The sequence below is a fragment of the Lissotriton helveticus genome, chromosome 11 (assembly GCF_964261635.1).
Source record: "Lissotriton helveticus chromosome 11, aLisHel1.1, whole genome shotgun sequence".
In the NCBI taxonomy this organism is placed as follows: Eukaryota; Metazoa; Chordata; class Amphibia; order Caudata; family Salamandridae; genus Lissotriton; species Lissotriton helveticus.
This window is the reverse complement of record NC_136072.1, coordinates 38,386,291-38,403,113: the sequence shown is the minus strand read 5'-3', so window position 1 is coordinate 38,403,113 and position 16,823 is coordinate 38,386,291. Positions and strand designations below refer to the sequence as shown.

Below are 16,823 nucleotides of genomic sequence, written 5' to 3'. Positions count from 1 at the left end.
CTGGTGCAAGATAGTCATTGATCTCTGAGTCATAATATTTAGAACCGAGAGCGCAAATGTCAGAGGGCGTTGGTGGTATAGTGGTGAGCATAGCTGCTTCCCAAGCAGTTGACCCGGGTTCGATTCCCGGCCAACGCAATGCAAATACTTATATATTCTGCAAGCAGGATATACTTTAATTCAACATTTCACAAAATGGAAATATCATGAACAGATTAATCAGCCATATATAAAGAAATAAACAAATACGTAGGCAAACCTCTCGATCGCCCCTTCTGCTACATTCATTGTCCTGATATATGATAAGTTTCATAAAGCAGAGTCACCACTCACATGTGCTGGTAATAAATATGTTACAGTGGGCAGACATTATAACTCTAGCATCTCTATGTTAGAAAGCATTTCTAGGCAATATCTAGCCTCTGAAAAAAATATACAAGATCCACCGATAAATCTGTCAAAAGTCCTTAACATTTTGTGCATACTTGTGCTCTCACCTGCATGTAGCGCCACCTTGTAGCTGTCGAAGGTAACTGCGGCTCACAAAATGTTTTATCAGAAGGCAAGTTGAGAGGAATCCAAGAGGCAGATGTCCATGGAAAGAGCGTCTCACTGCAGCAGGAAGGTTGGATGATTCAAATTTGCATAGTTTCCTGTCCAACGTCCACTCACGTCCCGAACGCTCCCAAACGCTCAAAAGCCTCAGCCCTCACCGGGTAGATCTCTGGCACCCAGGTAAAGCCAAATCCTGAGCATGCTAGCGCTAGTATCACAGAGAGAGATATAGAGGGTTCAAGAGCTGCTGTCTTGATAAAGGTTTGAAACGGCTAGTGCCTGAGAGTGTCTGACTTTCAGTTATGACTGATTGTGAGAGGGGAAGATGAAGTTTTTCTATACCCAGCATGCCTTGCGATATACTTAGGCAAATGAGGTGAGAGCCCGACCAATCCCATGCTACTCTGCTGAATGCTCCTCATCTGCATAAAGAGAACACTTTCCCAAAGCAGCAGAGTGGCGCAGCGGAAGCGTGCTGGGCCCATAACCCAGAGGTCGATGGATCGAAACCATCCTCTGCTAGTTTTGCTTGATTTTTCTTCCAAGGACCAAGCTGTCATTTTAAGGCTGCCAGCAAGGAAAAGCGCAAGCTTGTGCCAGCTATGGTAGAAACGACTTCTGAACTATCTGTGTCTGCTGAAATACAAGAGAGGGATCGTCAAAGGGATCCACCCTGTACCTTGAAAGTAAAGACACACAATAATAAGCATAAATGACTGGTGGGACCTTCAAACACTTTTCTGGGCATGCTTTGAATATCATTCTTCCCTTTTTGTTCTGCTCTTATCTATCTCCTGGGCATTTCCTGGAATGTTCTCTCTTTCTTTCCCCTGCTTTGCTTCCCATGCTGCCTCTATATGTTCATATCCATTATTTGTACTGCTGCTTACCATTCTTCTCTTCTTCACAGCTTTGTCCTTGGTTTCAATCCCAGTTCCTTACAATCTGCTAAAACCTTTCTACTGCTTCTCATGTTGGTATCTAAACCAAATGCACCATTGAAGCTGGTGCAAGATAGACATTGAACTCAGGGTCGTAATGTTGAGAACCGAGCTTGCACAGATCAGAGGGCGTTGGTGGTATAGTGGTGAGCATAGCTGCCTTCCAAGCAGTTGACCCGGGTTCGATTCCCGGCCAACGCAGTACCAATTCTTATATATTCTACAATCAGGATATATTTTAATGCAACATGTCACAAAATGGAAATATCATGAACAGATTAATCAGCCCTTATATAAAAAATAAACAAATATGTAGGCAAGCATCTCGATCGCCCCTTCAGCTATACTCATTGTCCTACTATATGATAAGTTTCATAAAGCAGAGTCACCACTCACATGAGCTGGTAATAAATATGTTACAGTGGGAAGACAATGAACGGGCTGAGGCCCGACCACACATTATAACTAAAGCATCTCTATGTTAAAAAGCATTCCTAGGTAATGTCTAGCCTCTGAAAAAAATATGTAAAATCCATCCATAAATCTGGCAAAAGTCCCCAATATTTTGGGCATACTTGTGCTCTCACCTGAATGTAGCGCCACCTTGTAGGCGCCGAAGGTAACTGCGGCTCACAAAATGTTTTATCAGAAGGCAAGTTGAGAGGAATCCAAGAGGCAGATGTCCTTGGAAAGAGCCTCTGACTGCAGCAGGAAGGATGGATGCTTCAAATTTGCACAGTTTCCTGCCCATCGTCCTCTCACGTCCCGAACGCCCACGTCACTCCCCTGAATGCTCCTCATCTGCATAAAGAGAACACTCTGAAAAAGGAGCAGAGTGGCGCAGCGGAAGCGTGCTGGGCCCATAACCCAGAGGTCGATGGATCGAAACCATCCTCTGCTAATTTTGCTTGATTTTTCTTCCAAGGACCAAGCTGTCATTTCCACGCTGCCGGAAAGGAAAAGCGCAAGCTTGTGCCAGCTAAGTGATATAAGACTTCTCAACTATCTGTGTCTGCTGAAATACAAGAGAGGGAGTGTCAAAGGATCCACCCTGTACTTTGAAAGTAAAGACACACAATAATAAGCATACATGACTGGTGGGACCTTCAAACACTTTTCTGTGCAGGCTTTGAATTTCATTCTTCCCTTTTTGTTCTGCTCTTATCTATCTCCTGGGCATTTCATGGAATGTTCTCTCTTTCTCTTCCCTGCTTTGCTTCCCTTGCTGCCTCTATATGTTTTATATATATATTAATTGTACTGCTGCTTTCCATTCTTCTCTTCTGCACAGCTTTGTCCTTGGTTTTAATCCCCAGTTCCTTACCCTCTGCAAATAACGTTCTACTGCTTTTCATGTTGGTATCTAAACCAAATGCACCATTGAAGCTGGTGCAAGATAGTCATTGATCTCTGAGTCATAATATTTAGAACCGAGAGCGCAAATGTCAGAGGGCGTTGGTGGTATAGTGGTGAGCATAGCTGCTTCCCAAGCAGTTGACCCGGGTTCGATTCCCGGCCAACGCAATGCAAATACTTAGATATTCTGCAAGCAGGATATACTTTAATTCAACATTTCACAAAATGGAAATATCATGAACAGATTAATCAGCCATATATAAAGAAATAAACAAATACGTAGGCAAACCTCTCGATCGCCCCTTCTGCTACATTCATTGTCCTAATATATGATAAGTTTCATAAAGCAGAGTCACCACTCACATGTGCTGGTAATAAATATGTTACAGTGGGCAGACATTATAACTCTAGCATCTCTATGTTAGAAAGCATTTCTAGGCAATATCTAGCCTCTGAAAAAAATATACAAGATCCACCGATAAATCTGTCAAAAGTCCTTAACATTTTGTGCATACTTGTGCTCTCACCTGCATGTAGCGCCACCTTGTAGCTGTCGAAGGTAACTGCGGCTCACAAAATGTTTTATCAGAAGGCAAGTTGAGAGGAATCCAAGAGGCAGATGTCCATGGAAAGAGCGTCTCACTGCAGCAGGAAGGTTGGATGATTCAAATTTGCATAGTTTCCTGTCCAACGTCCACTCACGTCCCGAACGCTCCCAAACGCTCAAAAGCCTCAGCCCTCACCGGGTAGATCTCTGGCACCCAGGTAAAGCCAAATCCTGAGCATGCTAGCGCTAGTATCACAGAGAGAGATATAGAGGGTTCAAGAGCTGCTGTCTTGATAAAGGTTTGAAACGGCTAGTGCCTGAGAGTGTCTGACTTTCAGTTATGACTGATTGTGAGAGGGGAAGATGAAGTTTTTCTATACCCAGCATGCCTTGCGATATACTTAGGCAAATGAGGTGAGAGCCCGACCAATCCCATGCTACTCTGCTGAATGCTCCTCATCTGCATAAAGAGAACACTTTCCCAAAGCAGCAGAGTGGCGCAGCGGAAGCGTGCTGGGCCCATAACCCAGAGGTCGATGGATCGAAACCATCCTCTGCTAGTTTTGCTTGATTTTTCTTCCAAGGACCAAGCTGTCATTTTAAGGCTGCCAGCAAGGAAAAGCGCAAGCTTGTGCCAGCTATGGTAGAAACGACTTCTGAACTATCTGTGTCTGCTGAAATACAAGAGAGGGATCGTCAAAGGGATCCACCCTGTACCTTGAAAGTAAAGACACACAATAATAAGCATAAATGACTGGTGGGACCTTCAAACACTTTTCTGGGCATGCTTTGAATATCATTCTTCCCTTTTTGTTCTGCTCTTATCTATCTCCTGGGCATTTCCTGGAATGTTCTCTCTTTCTTTCCCCTGCTTTGCTTCCCATGCTGCCTCTATATGTTCATATCCATTATTTGTACTGCTGCTTACCATTCTTCTCTTCTTCACAGCTTTGTCCTTGGTTTCAATCCCAGTTCCTTACAATCTGCTAAAACCTTTCTACTGCTTCTCATGTTGGTATCTAAACCAAATGCACCATTGAAGCTGGTGCAAGATAGACATTGAACTCAGGGTCGTAATGTTGAGAACCGAGCTTGCACAGATCAGAGGGCGTTGGTGGTATAGTGGTGAGCATAGCTGCCTTCCAAGCAGTTGACCCGGGTTCGATTCCCGGCCAACGCAGTACCAATTCTTATATATTCTACAATCAGGATATATTTTAATGCAACATGTCACAAAATGGAAATATCATGAACAGATTAATCAGCCCTTATATAAAAAATAAACAAATATGTAGGCAAGCATCTCGATCGCCCCTTCAGCTATACTCATTGTCCTACTATATGATAAGTTTCATAAAGCAGAGTCACCACTCACATGAGCTGGTAATAAATATGTTACAGTGGGAAGACAATGAACGGGCTGAGGCCCGACCACACATTATAACTAAAGCATCTCTATGTTAAAAAGCATTCCTAGGTAATGTCTAGCCTCTGAAAAAAATATGTAAAATCCATCCATAAATCTGGCAAAAGTCCCCAATATTTTGGGCATACTTGTGCTCTCACCTGAATGTAGCGCCACCTTGTAGGCGCCGAAGGTAACTGCGGCTCACAAAATGTTTTATCAGAAGGCAAGTTGAGAGGAATCCAAGAGGCAGATGTCCTTGGAAAGAGCCTCTGACTGCAGCAGGAAGGATGGATGCTTCAAATTTGCACAGTTTCCTGCCCATCGTCCTCTCACGTCCCGAACGCCCACGTCACTCCCCTGAATGCTCCTCATCTGCATAAAGAGAACACTCTGAAAAAGGAGCAGAGTGGCGCAGCGGAAGCGTGCTGGGCCCATAACCCAGAGGTCGATGGATCGAAACCATCCTCTGCTAATTTTGCTTGATTTTTCTTCCAAGGACCAAGCTGTCATTTCCACGCTGCCGGAAAGGAAAAGCGCAAGCTTGTGCCAGCTAAGTGATATAAGACTTCTCAACTATCTGTGTCTGCTGAAATACAAGAGAGGGAGTGTCAAAGGATCCACCCTGTACTTTGAAAGTAAAGACACACAATAATAAGCATACATGACTGGTGGGACCTTCAAACACTTTTCTGTGCAGGCTTTGAATTTCATTCTTCCCTTTTTGTTCTGCTCTTATCTATCTCCTGGGCATTTCATGGAATGTTCTCTCTTTCTCTTCCCTGCTTTGCTTCCCTTGCTGCCTCTATATGTTTTATATATATATTAATTGTACTGCTGCTTTCCATTCTTCTCTTCTGCACAGCTTTGTCCTTGGTTTTAATCCCCAGTTCCTTACCCTCTGCAAATAACGTTCTACTGCTTTTCATGTTGGTATCTAAACCAAATGCACCATTGAAGCTGGTGCAAGATAGTCATTGATCTCTGAGTCATAATATTTAGAACCGAGAGCGCAAATGTCAGAGGGCGTTGGTGGTATAGTGGTGAGCATAGCTGCTTCCCAAGCAGTTGACCCGGGTTCGATTCCCGGCCAACGCAATGCAAATACTTAGATATTCTGCAAGCAGGATATACTTTAATTCAACATTTCACAAAATGGAAATATCATGAACAGATTAATCAGCCATATATAAAGAAATAAACAAATACGTAGGCAAACCTCTCGATCGCCCCTTCTGCTACATTCATTGTCCTAATATATGATAAGTTTCATAAAGCAGAGTCACCACTCACATGTGCTGGTAATAAATATGTTACAGTGGGCAGACATTATAACTCTAGCATCTCTATGTTAGAAAGCATTTCTAGGCAATATCTAGCCTCTGAAAAAAATATACAAGATCCACCGATAAATCTGTCAAAAGTCCTTAACATTTTGTGCATACTTGTGCTCTCACCTGCATGTAGCGCCACCTTGTAGCTGTCGAAGGTAACTGCGGCTCACAAAATGTTTTATCAGAAGGCAAGTTGAGAGGAATCCAAGAGGCAGATGTCCATGGAAAGAGCGTCTCACTGCAGCAGGAAGGTTGGATGATTCAAATTTGCATAGTTTCCTGTCCAACGTCCACTCACGTCCCGAACGCTCCCAAACGCTCAAAAGCCTCACACCGGGCAAGCCCTCACCGGGTAGATCTCTGGCACCCAGGTAAAGCCAAATCCTGAGCATGCTAGCGCTAGTATCACAGAGAGAGATATAGAGGGTTCAAGAGCTGCTGTCTTGATAAAGGTTTGAAACGGCTAGTGCCTGAGAGTGTCTGACTTTCAGTTATGACTGATTGTGAGAGGGGAAGATGAAGTTTTTCTATACCCAGCATGCCTTGCGATATACTTAGGCAAATGAGGTGAGAGCCCGACCAATCCCATGCTACTCTGCTGAATGCTCCTCATCTGCATAAAGAGAACACTTTCCCAAAGCAGCAGAGTGGCGCAGCGGAAGCGTGCTGGGCCCATAACCCAGAGGTCGATGGATCGAAACCATCCTCTGCTAGTTTTGCTTGATTTTTCTTCCAAGGACCAAGCTGTCATTTTAAGGCTGCCAGCAAGTAAAAGCGCAAGCTTGTGCCAGCTATGGTAGAAACGACTTCTGAACTATCTGTGTCTGCTGAAATACAAGAGAGGGATCGTCAAAGGGATCCACCCTGTACCTTGAAAGTAAAGACACACAATAATAAGCATAAATGACTGGTGGGACCTTCAAACACTTTTCTGGGCATGCTTTGAATATCATTCTTCCCTTTTTGTTCTGCTCTTATCTATCTCCTGGGCATTTCCTGGAATGTTCTCTCTTTCTTTTCCCTGCTTTGCTTCCCATGCTGCCTCTATATGTTCATATCCATTATTTGTACTGCTGCTTACCATTCTTCTCTTCTTCACAGCTTTGTCCTTGGTTTCAATCCCAGTTCCTTACAATCTGCTAAAACCTTTCTACTGCTTCTCATGTTGGTATCTAAACCAAATGCACCATTGAAGCTGGTGCAAGATAGACATTGAACTCAGGGTCGTAATGTTGAGAACCGAGCTTGCACAGATCAGAGGGCGTTGGTGGTATAGTGGTGAGCATAGCTGCCTTCCAAGCAGTTGACCCGGGTTCGATTCCCGGCCAACGCAGTACCAATTCTTATATATTCTACAATCAGGATATATTTTAATGCAACATGTCACAAAATGGAAATATCATGAACAGATTAATCAGCCCTTATATAAAAAATAAACAAATATGTAGGCAAGCATCTCGATCGCCCCTTCAGCTATACTCATTGTCCTACTATATGATAAGTTTCATAAAGCAGAGTCACCACTCACATGAGCTGGTAATAAATATGTTACAGTGGGAAGACAATGAACGGGCTGAGGCCCGACCACACATTATAACTAAAGCATCTCTATGTTAAAAAGCATTCCTAGGTAATGTCTAGCCTCTGAAAAAAATATGTAAAATCCATCCATAAATCTGGCAAAAGTCCCCAATATTTTGGGCATACTTGTGCTCTCACCTGAATGTAGCGCCACCTTGTAGGCGCCGAAGGTAACTGCGGCTCACAAAATGTTTTATCAGAAGGCAAGTTGAGAGGAATCCAAGAGGCAGATGTCCTTGGAAAGAGCCTCTGACTGCAGCAGGAAGGATGGATGCTTCAAATTTGCACAGTTTCCTGCCCATCGTCCTCTCACGTCCCGAACGCCCACGTCACTCCCCTGAATGCTCCTCATCTGCATAAAGAGAACACTCTGAAAAAGGAGCAGAGTGGCGCAGCGGAAGCGTGCTGGGCCCATAACCCAGAGGTCGATGGATCGAAACCATCCTCTGCTAATTTTGCTTGATTTTTCTTCCAAGGACCAAGCTGTCATTTCCACGCTGCCGGAAAGGAAAAGCGCAAGCTTGTGCCAGCTAAGTGATATAAGACTTCTCAACTATCTGTGTCTGCTGAAATACAAGAGAGGGAGTGTCAAAGGATCCACCCTGTACTTTGAAAGTAAAGACACACAATAATAAGCATACATGACTGGTGGGACCTTCAAACACTTTTCTGTGCAGGCTTTGAATTTCATTCTTCCCTTTTTGTTCTGCTCTTATCTATCTCCTGGGCATTTCATGGAATGTTCTCTCTTTCTCTTCCCTGCTTTGCTTCCCTTGCTGCCTCTATATGTTTTATATATATATTAATTGTACTGCTGCTTTCCATTCTTCTCTTCTGCACAGCTTTGTCCTTGGTTTTAATCCCCAGTTCCTTACCCTCTGCAAATAACGTTCTACTGCTTTTCATGTTGGTATCTAAACCAAATGCACCATTGAAGCTGGTGCAAGATAGTCATTGATCTCTGAGTCATAATATTTAGAACCGAGAGCGCAAATGTCAGAGGGCGTTGGTGGTATAGTGGTGAGCATAGCTGCTTCCCAAGCAGTTGACCCGGGTTCGATTCCCGGCCAACGCAATGCAAATACTTATATATTCTGCAAGCAGGATATACTTTAATTCAACATTTCACAAAATGGAAATATCATGAACAGATTAATCAGCCATATATAAAGAAATAAACAAATACGTAGGCAAACCTCTCGATCGCCCCTTCTGCTACATTCATTGTCCTGATATATGATAAGTTTCATAAAGCAGAGTCACCACTCACATGTGCTGGTAATAAATATGTTACAGTGGGCAGACATTATAACTCTAGCATCTCTATGTTAGAAAGCATTTCTAGGCAATATCTAGCCTCTGAAAAAAATATACAAGATCCACCGATAAATCTGTCAAAAGTCCTTAACATTTTGTGCATACTTGTGCTCTCACCTGCATGTAGCGCCACCTTGTAGCTGTCGAAGGTAACTGCGGCTCACAAAATGTTTTATCAGAAGGCAAGTTGAGAGGAATCCAAGAGGCAGATGTCCATGGAAAGAGCGTCTCACTGCAGCAGGAAGGTTGGATGATTCAAATTTGCATAGTTTCCTGTCCAACGTCCACTCACGTCCCGAACGCTCCCAAACGCTCAAAAGCCTCAGCCCTCACCGGGTAGATCTCTGGCACCCAGGTAAAGCCAAATCCTGAGCATGCTAGCGCTAGTATCACAGAGAGAGATATAGAGGGTTCAAGAGCTGCTGTCTTGATAAAGGTTTGAAACGGCTAGTGCCTGAGAGTGTCTGACTTTCAGTTATGACTGATTGTGAGAGGGGAAGATGAAGTTTTTCTATACCCAGCATGCCTTGCGATATACTTAGGCAAATGAGGTGAGAGCCCGACCAATCCCATGCTACTCTGCTGAATGCTCCTCATCTGCATAAAGAGAACACTTTCCCAAAGCAGCAGAGTGGCGCAGCGGAAGCGTGCTGGGCCCATAACCCAGAGGTCGATGGATCGAAACCATCCTCTGCTAGTTTTGCTTGATTTTTCTTCCAAGGACCAAGCTGTCATTTTAAGGCTGCCAGCAAGGAAAAGCGCAAGCTTGTGCCAGCTATGGTAGAAACGACTTCTGAACTATCTGTGTCTGCTGAAATACAAGAGAGGGATCGTCAAAGGGATCCACCCTGTACCTTGAAAGTAAAGACACACAATAATAAGCATAAATGACTGGTGGGACCTTCAAACACTTTTCTGGGCATGCTTTGAATATCATTCTTCCCTTTTTGTTCTGCTCTTATCTATCTCCTGGGCATTTCCTGGAATGTTCTCTCTTTCTTTCCCCTGCTTTGCTTCCCATGCTGCCTCTATATGTTCATATCCATTATTTGTACTGCTGCTTACCATTCTTCTCTTCTTCACAGCTTTGTCCTTGGTTTCAATCCCAGTTCCTTACAATCTGCTAAAACCTTTCTACTGCTTCTCATGTTGGTATCTAAACCAAATGCACCATTGAAGCTGGTGCAAGATAGACATTGAACTCAGGGTCGTAATGTTGAGAACCGAGCTTGCACAGATCAGAGGGCGTTGGTGGTATAGTGGTGAGCATAGCTGCCTTCCAAGCAGTTGACCCGGGTTCGATTCCCGGCCAACGCAGTACCAATTCTTATATATTCTACAATCAGGATATATTTTAATGCAACATGTCACAAAATGGAAATATCATGAACAGATTAATCAGCCCTTATATAAAAAATAAACAAATATGTAGGCAAGCATCTCGATCGCCCCTTCAGCTATACTCATTGTCCTACTATATGATAAGTTTCATAAAGCAGAGTCACCACTCACATGAGCTGGTAATAAATATGTTACAGTGGGAAGACAATGAACGGGCTGAGGCCCGACCACACATTATAACTAAAGCATCTCTATGTTAAAAAGCATTCCTAGGTAATGTCTAGCCTCTGAAAAAAATATGTAAAATCCATCCATAAATCTGGCAAAAGTCCCCAATATTTTGGGCATACTTGTGCTCTCACCTGAATGTAGCGCCACCTTGTAGGCGCCGAAGGTAACTGCGGCTCACAAAATGTTTTATCAGAAGGCAAGTTGAGAGGAATCCAAGAGGCAGATGTCCTTGGAAAGAGCCTCTGACTGCAGCAGGAAGGATGGATGCTTCAAATTTGCACAGTTTCCTGCCCATCGTCCTCTCACGTCCCGAACGCCCACGTCACTCCCCTGAATGCTCCTCATCTGCATAAAGAGAACACTCTGAAAAAGGAGCAGAGTGGCGCAGCGGAAGCGTGCTGGGCCCATAACCCAGAGGTCGATGGATCGAAACCATCCTCTGCTAATTTTGCTTGATTTTTCTTCCAAGGACCAAGCTGTCATTTCCACGCTGCCGGAAAGGAAAAGCGCAAGCTTGTGCCAGCTAAGTGATATAAGACTTCTCAACTATCTGTGTCTGCTGAAATACAAGAGAGGGAGTGTCAAAGGATCCACCCTGTACTTTGAAAGTAAAGACACACAATAATAAGCATACATGACTGGTGGGACCTTCAAACACTTTTCTGTGCAGGCTTTGAATTTCATTCTTCCCTTTTTGTTCTGCTCTTATCTATCTCCTGGGCATTTCATGGAATGTTCTCTCTTTCTCTTCCCTGCTTTGCTTCCCTTGCTGCCTCTATATGTTTTATATATATATTAATTGTACTGCTGCTTTCCATTCTTCTCTTCTGCACAGCTTTGTCCTTGGTTTTAATCCCCAGTTCCTTACCCTCTGCAAATAACGTTCTACTGCTTTTCATGTTGGTATCTAAACCAAATGCACCATTGAAGCTGGTGCAAGATAGTCATTGATCTCTGAGTCATAATATTTAGAACCGAGAGCGCAAATGTCAGAGGGCGTTGGTGGTATAGTGGTGAGCATAGCTGCTTCCCAAGCAGTTGACCCGGGTTCGATTCCCGGCCAACGCAATGCAAATACTTAGATATTCTGCAAGCAGGATATACTTTAATTCAACATTTCACAAAATGGAAATATCATGAACAGATTAATCAGCCATATATAAAGAAATAAACAAATACGTAGGCAAACCTCTCGATCGCCCCTTCTGCTACATTCATTGTCCTAATATATGATAAGTTTCATAAAGCAGAGTCACCACTCACATGTGCTGGTAATAAATATGTTACAGTGGGCAGACATTATAACTCTAGCATCTCTATGTTAGAAAGCATTTCTAGGCAATATCTAGCCTCTGAAAAAAATATACAAGATCCACCGATAAATCTGTCAAAAGTCCTTAACATTTTGTGCATACTTGTGCTCTCACCTGCATGTAGCGCCACCTTGTAGCTGTCGAAGGTAACTGCGGCTCACAAAATGTTTTATCAGAAGGCAAGTTGAGAGGAATCCAAGAGGCAGATGTCCATGGAAAGAGCGTCTCACTGCAGCAGGAAGGTTGGATGATTCAAATTTGCATAGTTTCCTGTCCAACGTCCACTCACGTCCCGAACGCTCCCAAACGCTCAAAAGCCTCAGCCCTCACCGGGTAGATCTCTGGCACCCAGGTAAAGCCAAATCCTGAGCATGCTAGCGCTAGTATCACAGAGAGAGATATAGAGGGTTCAAGAGCTGCTGTCTTGATAAAGGTTTGAAACGGCTAGTGCCTGAGAGTGTCTGACTTTCAGTTATGACTGATTGTGAGAGGGGAAGATGAAGTTTTTCTATACCCAGCATGCCTTGCGATATACTTAGGCAAATGAGGTGAGAGCCCGACCAATCCCATGCTACTCTGCTGAATGCTCCTCATCTGCATAAAGAGAACACTTTCCCAAAGCAGCAGAGTGGCGCAGCGGAAGCGTGCTGGGCCCATAACCCAGAGGTCGATGGATCGAAACCATCCTCTGCTAGTTTTGCTTGATTTTTCTTCCAAGGACCAAGCTGTCATTTTAAGGCTGCCAGCAAGGAAAAGCGCAAGCTTGTGCCAGCTATGGTAGAAACGACTTCTGAACTATCTGTGTCTGCTGAAATACAAGAGAGGGATCGTCAAAGGGATCCACCCTGTACCTTGAAAGTAAAGACACACAATAATAAGCATAAATGACTGGTGGGACCTTCAAACACTTTTCTGGGCATGCTTTGAATATCATTCTTCCCTTTTTGTTCTGCTCTTATCTATCTCCTGGGCATTTCCTGGAATGTTCTCTCTTTCTTTCCCCTGCTTTGCTTCCCATGCTGCCTCTATATGTTCATATCCATTATTTGTACTGCTGCTTACCATTCTTCTCTTCTTCACAGCTTTGTCCTTGGTTTCAATCCCAGTTCCTTACAATCTGCTAAAACCTTTCTACTGCTTCTCATGTTGGTATCTAAACCAAATGCACCATTGAAGCTGGTGCAAGATAGACATTGAACTCAGGGTCGTAATGTTGAGAACCGAGCTTGCACAGATCAGAGGGCGTTGGTGGTATAGTGGTGAGCATAGCTGCCTTCCAAGCAGTTGACCCGGGTTCGATTCCCGGCCAACGCAGTACCAATTCTTATATATTCTACAATCAGGATATATTTTAATGCAACATGTCACAAAATGGAAATATCATGAACAGATTAATCAGCCCTTATATAAAAAATAAACAAATATGTAGGCAAGCATCTCGATCGCCCCTTCAGCTATACTCATTGTCCTACTATATGATAAGTTTCATAAAGCAGAGTCACCACTCACATGAGCTGGTAATAAATATGTTACAGTGGGAAGACAATGAACGGGCTGAGGCCCGACCACACATTATAACTAAAGCATCTCTATGTTAAAAAGCATTCCTAGGTAATGTCTAGCCTCTGAAAAAAATATGTAAAATCCATCCATAAATCTGGCAAAAGTCCCCAATATTTTGGGCATACTTGTGCTCTCACCTGAATGTAGCGCCACCTTGTAGGCGCCGAAGGTAACTGCGGCTCACAAAATGTTTTATCAGAAGGCAAGTTGAGAGGAATCCAAGAGGCAGATGTCCTTGGAAAGAGCCTCTGACTGCAGCAGGAAGGATGGATGCTTCAAATTTGCACAGTTTCCTGCCCATCGTCCTCTCACGTCCCGAACGCCCACGTCACTCCCCTGAATGCTCCTCATCTGCATAAAGAGAACACTCTGAAAAAGGAGCAGAGTGGCGCAGCGGAAGCGTGCTGGGCCCATAACCCAGAGGTCGATGGATCGAAACCATCCTCTGCTAATTTTGCTTGATTTTTCTTCCAAGGACCAAGCTGTCATTTCCACGCTGCCGGAAAGGAAAAGCGCAAGCTTGTGCCAGCTAAGTGATATAAGACTTCTCAACTATCTGTGTCTGCTGAAATACAAGAGAGGGAGTGTCAAAGGATCCACCCTGTACTTTGAAAGTAAAGACACACAATAATAAGCATACATGACTGGTGGGACCTTCAAACACTTTTCTGTGCAGGCTTTGAATTTCATTCTTCCCTTTTTGTTCTGCTCTTATCTATCTCCTGGGCATTTCATGGAATGTTCTCTCTTTCTCTTCCCTGCTTTGCTTCCCTTGCTGCCTCTATATGTTTTATATATATATTAATTGTACTGCTGCTTTCCATTCTTCTCTTCTGCACAGCTTTGTCCTTGGTTTTAATCCCCAGTTCCTTACCCTCTGCAAATAACGTTCTACTGCTTTTCATGTTGGTATCTAAACCAAATGCACCATTGAAGCTGGTGCAAGATAGTCATTGATCTCTGAGTCATAATATTTAGAACCGAGAGCGCAAATGTCAGAGGGCGTTGGTGGTATAGTGGTGAGCATAGCTGCTTCCCAAGCAGTTGACCCGGGTTCGATTCCCGGCCAACGCAATGCAAATACTTAGATATTCTGCAAGCAGGATATACTTTAATTCAACATTTCACAAAATGGAAATATCATGAACAGATTAATCAGCCATATATAAAGAAATAAACAAATACGTAGGCAAACCTCTCGATCGCCCCTTCTGCTACATTCATTGTCCTAATATATGATAAGTTTCATAAAGCAGAGTCACCACTCACATGTGCTGGTAATAAATATGTTACAGTGGGCAGACATTATAACTCTAGCATCTCTATGTTAGAAAGCATTTCTAGGCAATATCTAGCCTCTGAAAAAAATATACAAGATCCACCGATAAATCTGTCAAAAGTCCTTAACATTTTGTGCATACTTGTGCTCTCACCTGCATGTAGCGCCACCTTGTAGCTGTCGAAGGTAACTGCGGCTCACAAAATGTTTTATCAGAAGGCAAGTTGAGAGGAATCCAAGAGGCAGATGTCCATGGAAAGAGCGTCTCACTGCAGCAGGAAGGTTGGATGATTCAAATTTGCATAGTTTCCTGTCCAACGTCCACTCACGTCCCGAACGCTCCCAAACGCTCAAAAGCCTCAGCCCTCACCGGGTAGATCTCTGGCACCCAGGTAAAGCCAAATCCTGAGCATGCTAGCGCTAGTATCACAGAGAGAGATATAGAGGGTTCAAGAGCTGCTGTCTTGATAAAGGTTTGAAACGGCTAGTGCCTGAGAGTGTCTGACTTTCAGTTATGACTGATTGTGAGAGGGGAAGATGAAGTTTTTCTATACCCAGCATGCCTTGCGATATACTTAGGCAAATGAGGTGAGAGCCCGACCAATCCCATGCTACTCTGCTGAATGCTCCTCATCTGCATAAAGAGAACACTTTCCCAAAGCAGCAGAGTGGCGCAGCGGAAGCGTGCTGGGCCCATAACCCAGAGGTCGATGGATCGAAACCATCCTCTGCTAGTTTTGCTTGATTTTTCTTCCAAGGACCAAGCTGTCATTTTAAGGCTGCCAGCAAGGAAAAGCGCAAGCTTGTGCCAGCTATGGTAGAAACGACTTCTGAACTATCTGTGTCTGCTGAAATACAAGAGAGGGATCGTCAAAGGGATCCACCCTGTACCTTGAAAGTAAAGACACACAATAATAAGCATAAATGACTGGTGGGACCTTCAAACACTTTTCTGGGCATGCTTTGAATATCATTCTTCCCTTTTTGTTCTGCTCTTATCTATCTCCTGGGCATTTCCTGGAATGTTCTCTCTTTCTTTCCCCTGCTTTGCTTCCCATGCTGCCTCTATATGTTCATATCCATTATTTGTACTGCTGCTTACCATTCTTCTCTTCTTCACAGCTTTGTCCTTGGTTTCAATCCCAGTTCCTTACAATCTGCTAAAACCTTTCTACTGCTTCTCATGTTGGTATCTAAACCAAATGCACCATTGAAGCTGGTGCAAGATAGACATTGAACTCAGGGTCGTAATGTTGAGAACCGAGCTTGCACAGATCAGAGGGCGTTGGTGGTATAGTGGTGAGCATAGCTGCCTTCCAAGCAGTTGACCCGGGTTCGATTCCCGGCCAACGCAGTACCAATTCTTATATATTCTACAATCAGGATATATTTTAATGCAACATGTCACAAAATGGAAATATCATGAACAGATTAATCAGCCCTTATATAAAAAATAAACAAATATGTAGGCAAGCATCTCGATCGCCCCTTCAGCTATACTCATTGTCCTACTATATGATAAGTTTCATAAAGCAGAGTCACCACTCACATGAGCTGGTAATAAATATGTTACAGTGGGAAGACAATGAACGGGCTGAGGCCCGACCACACATTATAACTAAAGCATCTCTATGTTAAAAAGCATTCCTAGGTAATGTCTAGCCTCTGAAAAAAATATGTAAAATCCATCCATAAATCTGGCAAAAGTCCCCAATATTTTGGGCATACTTGTGCTCTCACCTGAATGTAGCGCCACCTTGTAGGCGCCGAAGGTAACTGCGGCTCACAAAATGTTTTATCAGAAGGCAAGTTGAGAGGAATCCAAGAGGCAGATGTCCTTGGAAAGAGCCTCTGACTGCAGCAGGAAGGATGGATGCTTCAAATTTGCACAGTTTCCTGCCCATCGTCCTCTCACGTCCCGAACGCCCACGTCACTCCCCTGAATGCTCCTCATCTGCATAAAGAGAACACTCTGAAAAAGGAGCAGAGTGGCGCAGCGGAAGCGTGCTGGGCCCATAACCCAGAGGTCGATGGATCGAAACCATCCTCTGCTAATTTTG

General features: G+C 43.7%; 24 non-coding genes across 24 annotated transcripts; all 24 read left to right on the top strand.

The window, feature by feature from the left end:
• Window positions 1-66: 66 nt before the first annotated feature.
• Window positions 67-138, top strand: TRNAG-CCC (transfer RNA glycine (anticodon CCC)). The gene has a single exon. It is a non-coding gene; the product is annotated as a tRNA-Gly (tRNA).
• An 867-nt stretch (window positions 139-1,005) lies between these two features.
• Window positions 1,006-1,077, top strand: TRNAM-CAU (transfer RNA methionine (anticodon CAU)). The gene has a single exon. It is a non-coding gene; the product is annotated as a tRNA-Met (tRNA).
• A 548-nt stretch (window positions 1,078-1,625) lies between these two features.
• TRNAG-UCC (transfer RNA glycine (anticodon UCC)) lies at window positions 1,626-1,697 on the top strand. The gene has a single exon. It is a non-coding gene; the product is annotated as a tRNA-Gly (tRNA).
• A 628-nt stretch (window positions 1,698-2,325) lies between these two features.
• Window positions 2,326-2,397, top strand: TRNAM-CAU (transfer RNA methionine (anticodon CAU)). Its single transcript has one exon. It is a non-coding gene; the product is annotated as a tRNA-Met (tRNA).
• Window positions 2,398-2,948: 551 nt separating this feature from the next.
• On the top strand, window positions 2,949-3,020 carry TRNAG-CCC (transfer RNA glycine (anticodon CCC)). Its single transcript has one exon. It is a non-coding gene; the product is annotated as a tRNA-Gly (tRNA).
• Window positions 3,021-3,887: 867 nt separating this feature from the next.
• TRNAM-CAU (transfer RNA methionine (anticodon CAU)) lies at window positions 3,888-3,959 on the top strand. The gene has a single exon. It is a non-coding gene; the product is annotated as a tRNA-Met (tRNA).
• A 548-nt stretch (window positions 3,960-4,507) lies between these two features.
• Window positions 4,508-4,579, top strand: TRNAG-UCC (transfer RNA glycine (anticodon UCC)). Its single transcript has one exon. It is a non-coding gene; the product is annotated as a tRNA-Gly (tRNA).
• A 628-nt stretch (window positions 4,580-5,207) lies between these two features.
• Window positions 5,208-5,279, top strand: TRNAM-CAU (transfer RNA methionine (anticodon CAU)). Its single transcript has one exon. It is a non-coding gene; the product is annotated as a tRNA-Met (tRNA).
• Window positions 5,280-5,830: 551 nt separating this feature from the next.
• On the top strand, window positions 5,831-5,902 carry TRNAG-CCC (transfer RNA glycine (anticodon CCC)). Its single transcript has one exon. It is a non-coding gene; the product is annotated as a tRNA-Gly (tRNA).
• Window positions 5,903-6,779: 877 nt separating this feature from the next.
• On the top strand, window positions 6,780-6,851 carry TRNAM-CAU (transfer RNA methionine (anticodon CAU)). Its single transcript has one exon. It is a non-coding gene; the product is annotated as a tRNA-Met (tRNA).
• Window positions 6,852-7,399: 548 nt separating this feature from the next.
• On the top strand, window positions 7,400-7,471 carry TRNAG-UCC (transfer RNA glycine (anticodon UCC)). The gene has a single exon. It is a non-coding gene; the product is annotated as a tRNA-Gly (tRNA).
• A 628-nt stretch (window positions 7,472-8,099) lies between these two features.
• TRNAM-CAU (transfer RNA methionine (anticodon CAU)) lies at window positions 8,100-8,171 on the top strand. Its single transcript has one exon. It is a non-coding gene; the product is annotated as a tRNA-Met (tRNA).
• Window positions 8,172-8,722: 551 nt separating this feature from the next.
• TRNAG-CCC (transfer RNA glycine (anticodon CCC)) lies at window positions 8,723-8,794 on the top strand. Its single transcript has one exon. It is a non-coding gene; the product is annotated as a tRNA-Gly (tRNA).
• An 867-nt stretch (window positions 8,795-9,661) lies between these two features.
• TRNAM-CAU (transfer RNA methionine (anticodon CAU)) lies at window positions 9,662-9,733 on the top strand. The gene has a single exon. It is a non-coding gene; the product is annotated as a tRNA-Met (tRNA).
• A 548-nt stretch (window positions 9,734-10,281) lies between these two features.
• Window positions 10,282-10,353, top strand: TRNAG-UCC (transfer RNA glycine (anticodon UCC)). Its single transcript has one exon. It is a non-coding gene; the product is annotated as a tRNA-Gly (tRNA).
• A 628-nt stretch (window positions 10,354-10,981) lies between these two features.
• Window positions 10,982-11,053, top strand: TRNAM-CAU (transfer RNA methionine (anticodon CAU)). Its single transcript has one exon. It is a non-coding gene; the product is annotated as a tRNA-Met (tRNA).
• A 551-nt stretch (window positions 11,054-11,604) lies between these two features.
• Window positions 11,605-11,676, top strand: TRNAG-CCC (transfer RNA glycine (anticodon CCC)). The gene has a single exon. It is a non-coding gene; the product is annotated as a tRNA-Gly (tRNA).
• An 867-nt stretch (window positions 11,677-12,543) lies between these two features.
• Window positions 12,544-12,615, top strand: TRNAM-CAU (transfer RNA methionine (anticodon CAU)). The gene has a single exon. It is a non-coding gene; the product is annotated as a tRNA-Met (tRNA).
• A 548-nt stretch (window positions 12,616-13,163) lies between these two features.
• TRNAG-UCC (transfer RNA glycine (anticodon UCC)) lies at window positions 13,164-13,235 on the top strand. Its single transcript has one exon. It is a non-coding gene; the product is annotated as a tRNA-Gly (tRNA).
• A 628-nt stretch (window positions 13,236-13,863) lies between these two features.
• Window positions 13,864-13,935, top strand: TRNAM-CAU (transfer RNA methionine (anticodon CAU)). Its single transcript has one exon. It is a non-coding gene; the product is annotated as a tRNA-Met (tRNA).
• A 551-nt stretch (window positions 13,936-14,486) lies between these two features.
• On the top strand, window positions 14,487-14,558 carry TRNAG-CCC (transfer RNA glycine (anticodon CCC)). The gene has a single exon. It is a non-coding gene; the product is annotated as a tRNA-Gly (tRNA).
• An 867-nt stretch (window positions 14,559-15,425) lies between these two features.
• TRNAM-CAU (transfer RNA methionine (anticodon CAU)) lies at window positions 15,426-15,497 on the top strand. Its single transcript has one exon. It is a non-coding gene; the product is annotated as a tRNA-Met (tRNA).
• Window positions 15,498-16,045: 548 nt separating this feature from the next.
• Window positions 16,046-16,117, top strand: TRNAG-UCC (transfer RNA glycine (anticodon UCC)). The gene has a single exon. It is a non-coding gene; the product is annotated as a tRNA-Gly (tRNA).
• A 628-nt stretch (window positions 16,118-16,745) lies between these two features.
• Window positions 16,746-16,817, top strand: TRNAM-CAU (transfer RNA methionine (anticodon CAU)). The gene has a single exon. It is a non-coding gene; the product is annotated as a tRNA-Met (tRNA).
• Window positions 16,818-16,823: the final 6 nt, after the last annotated feature.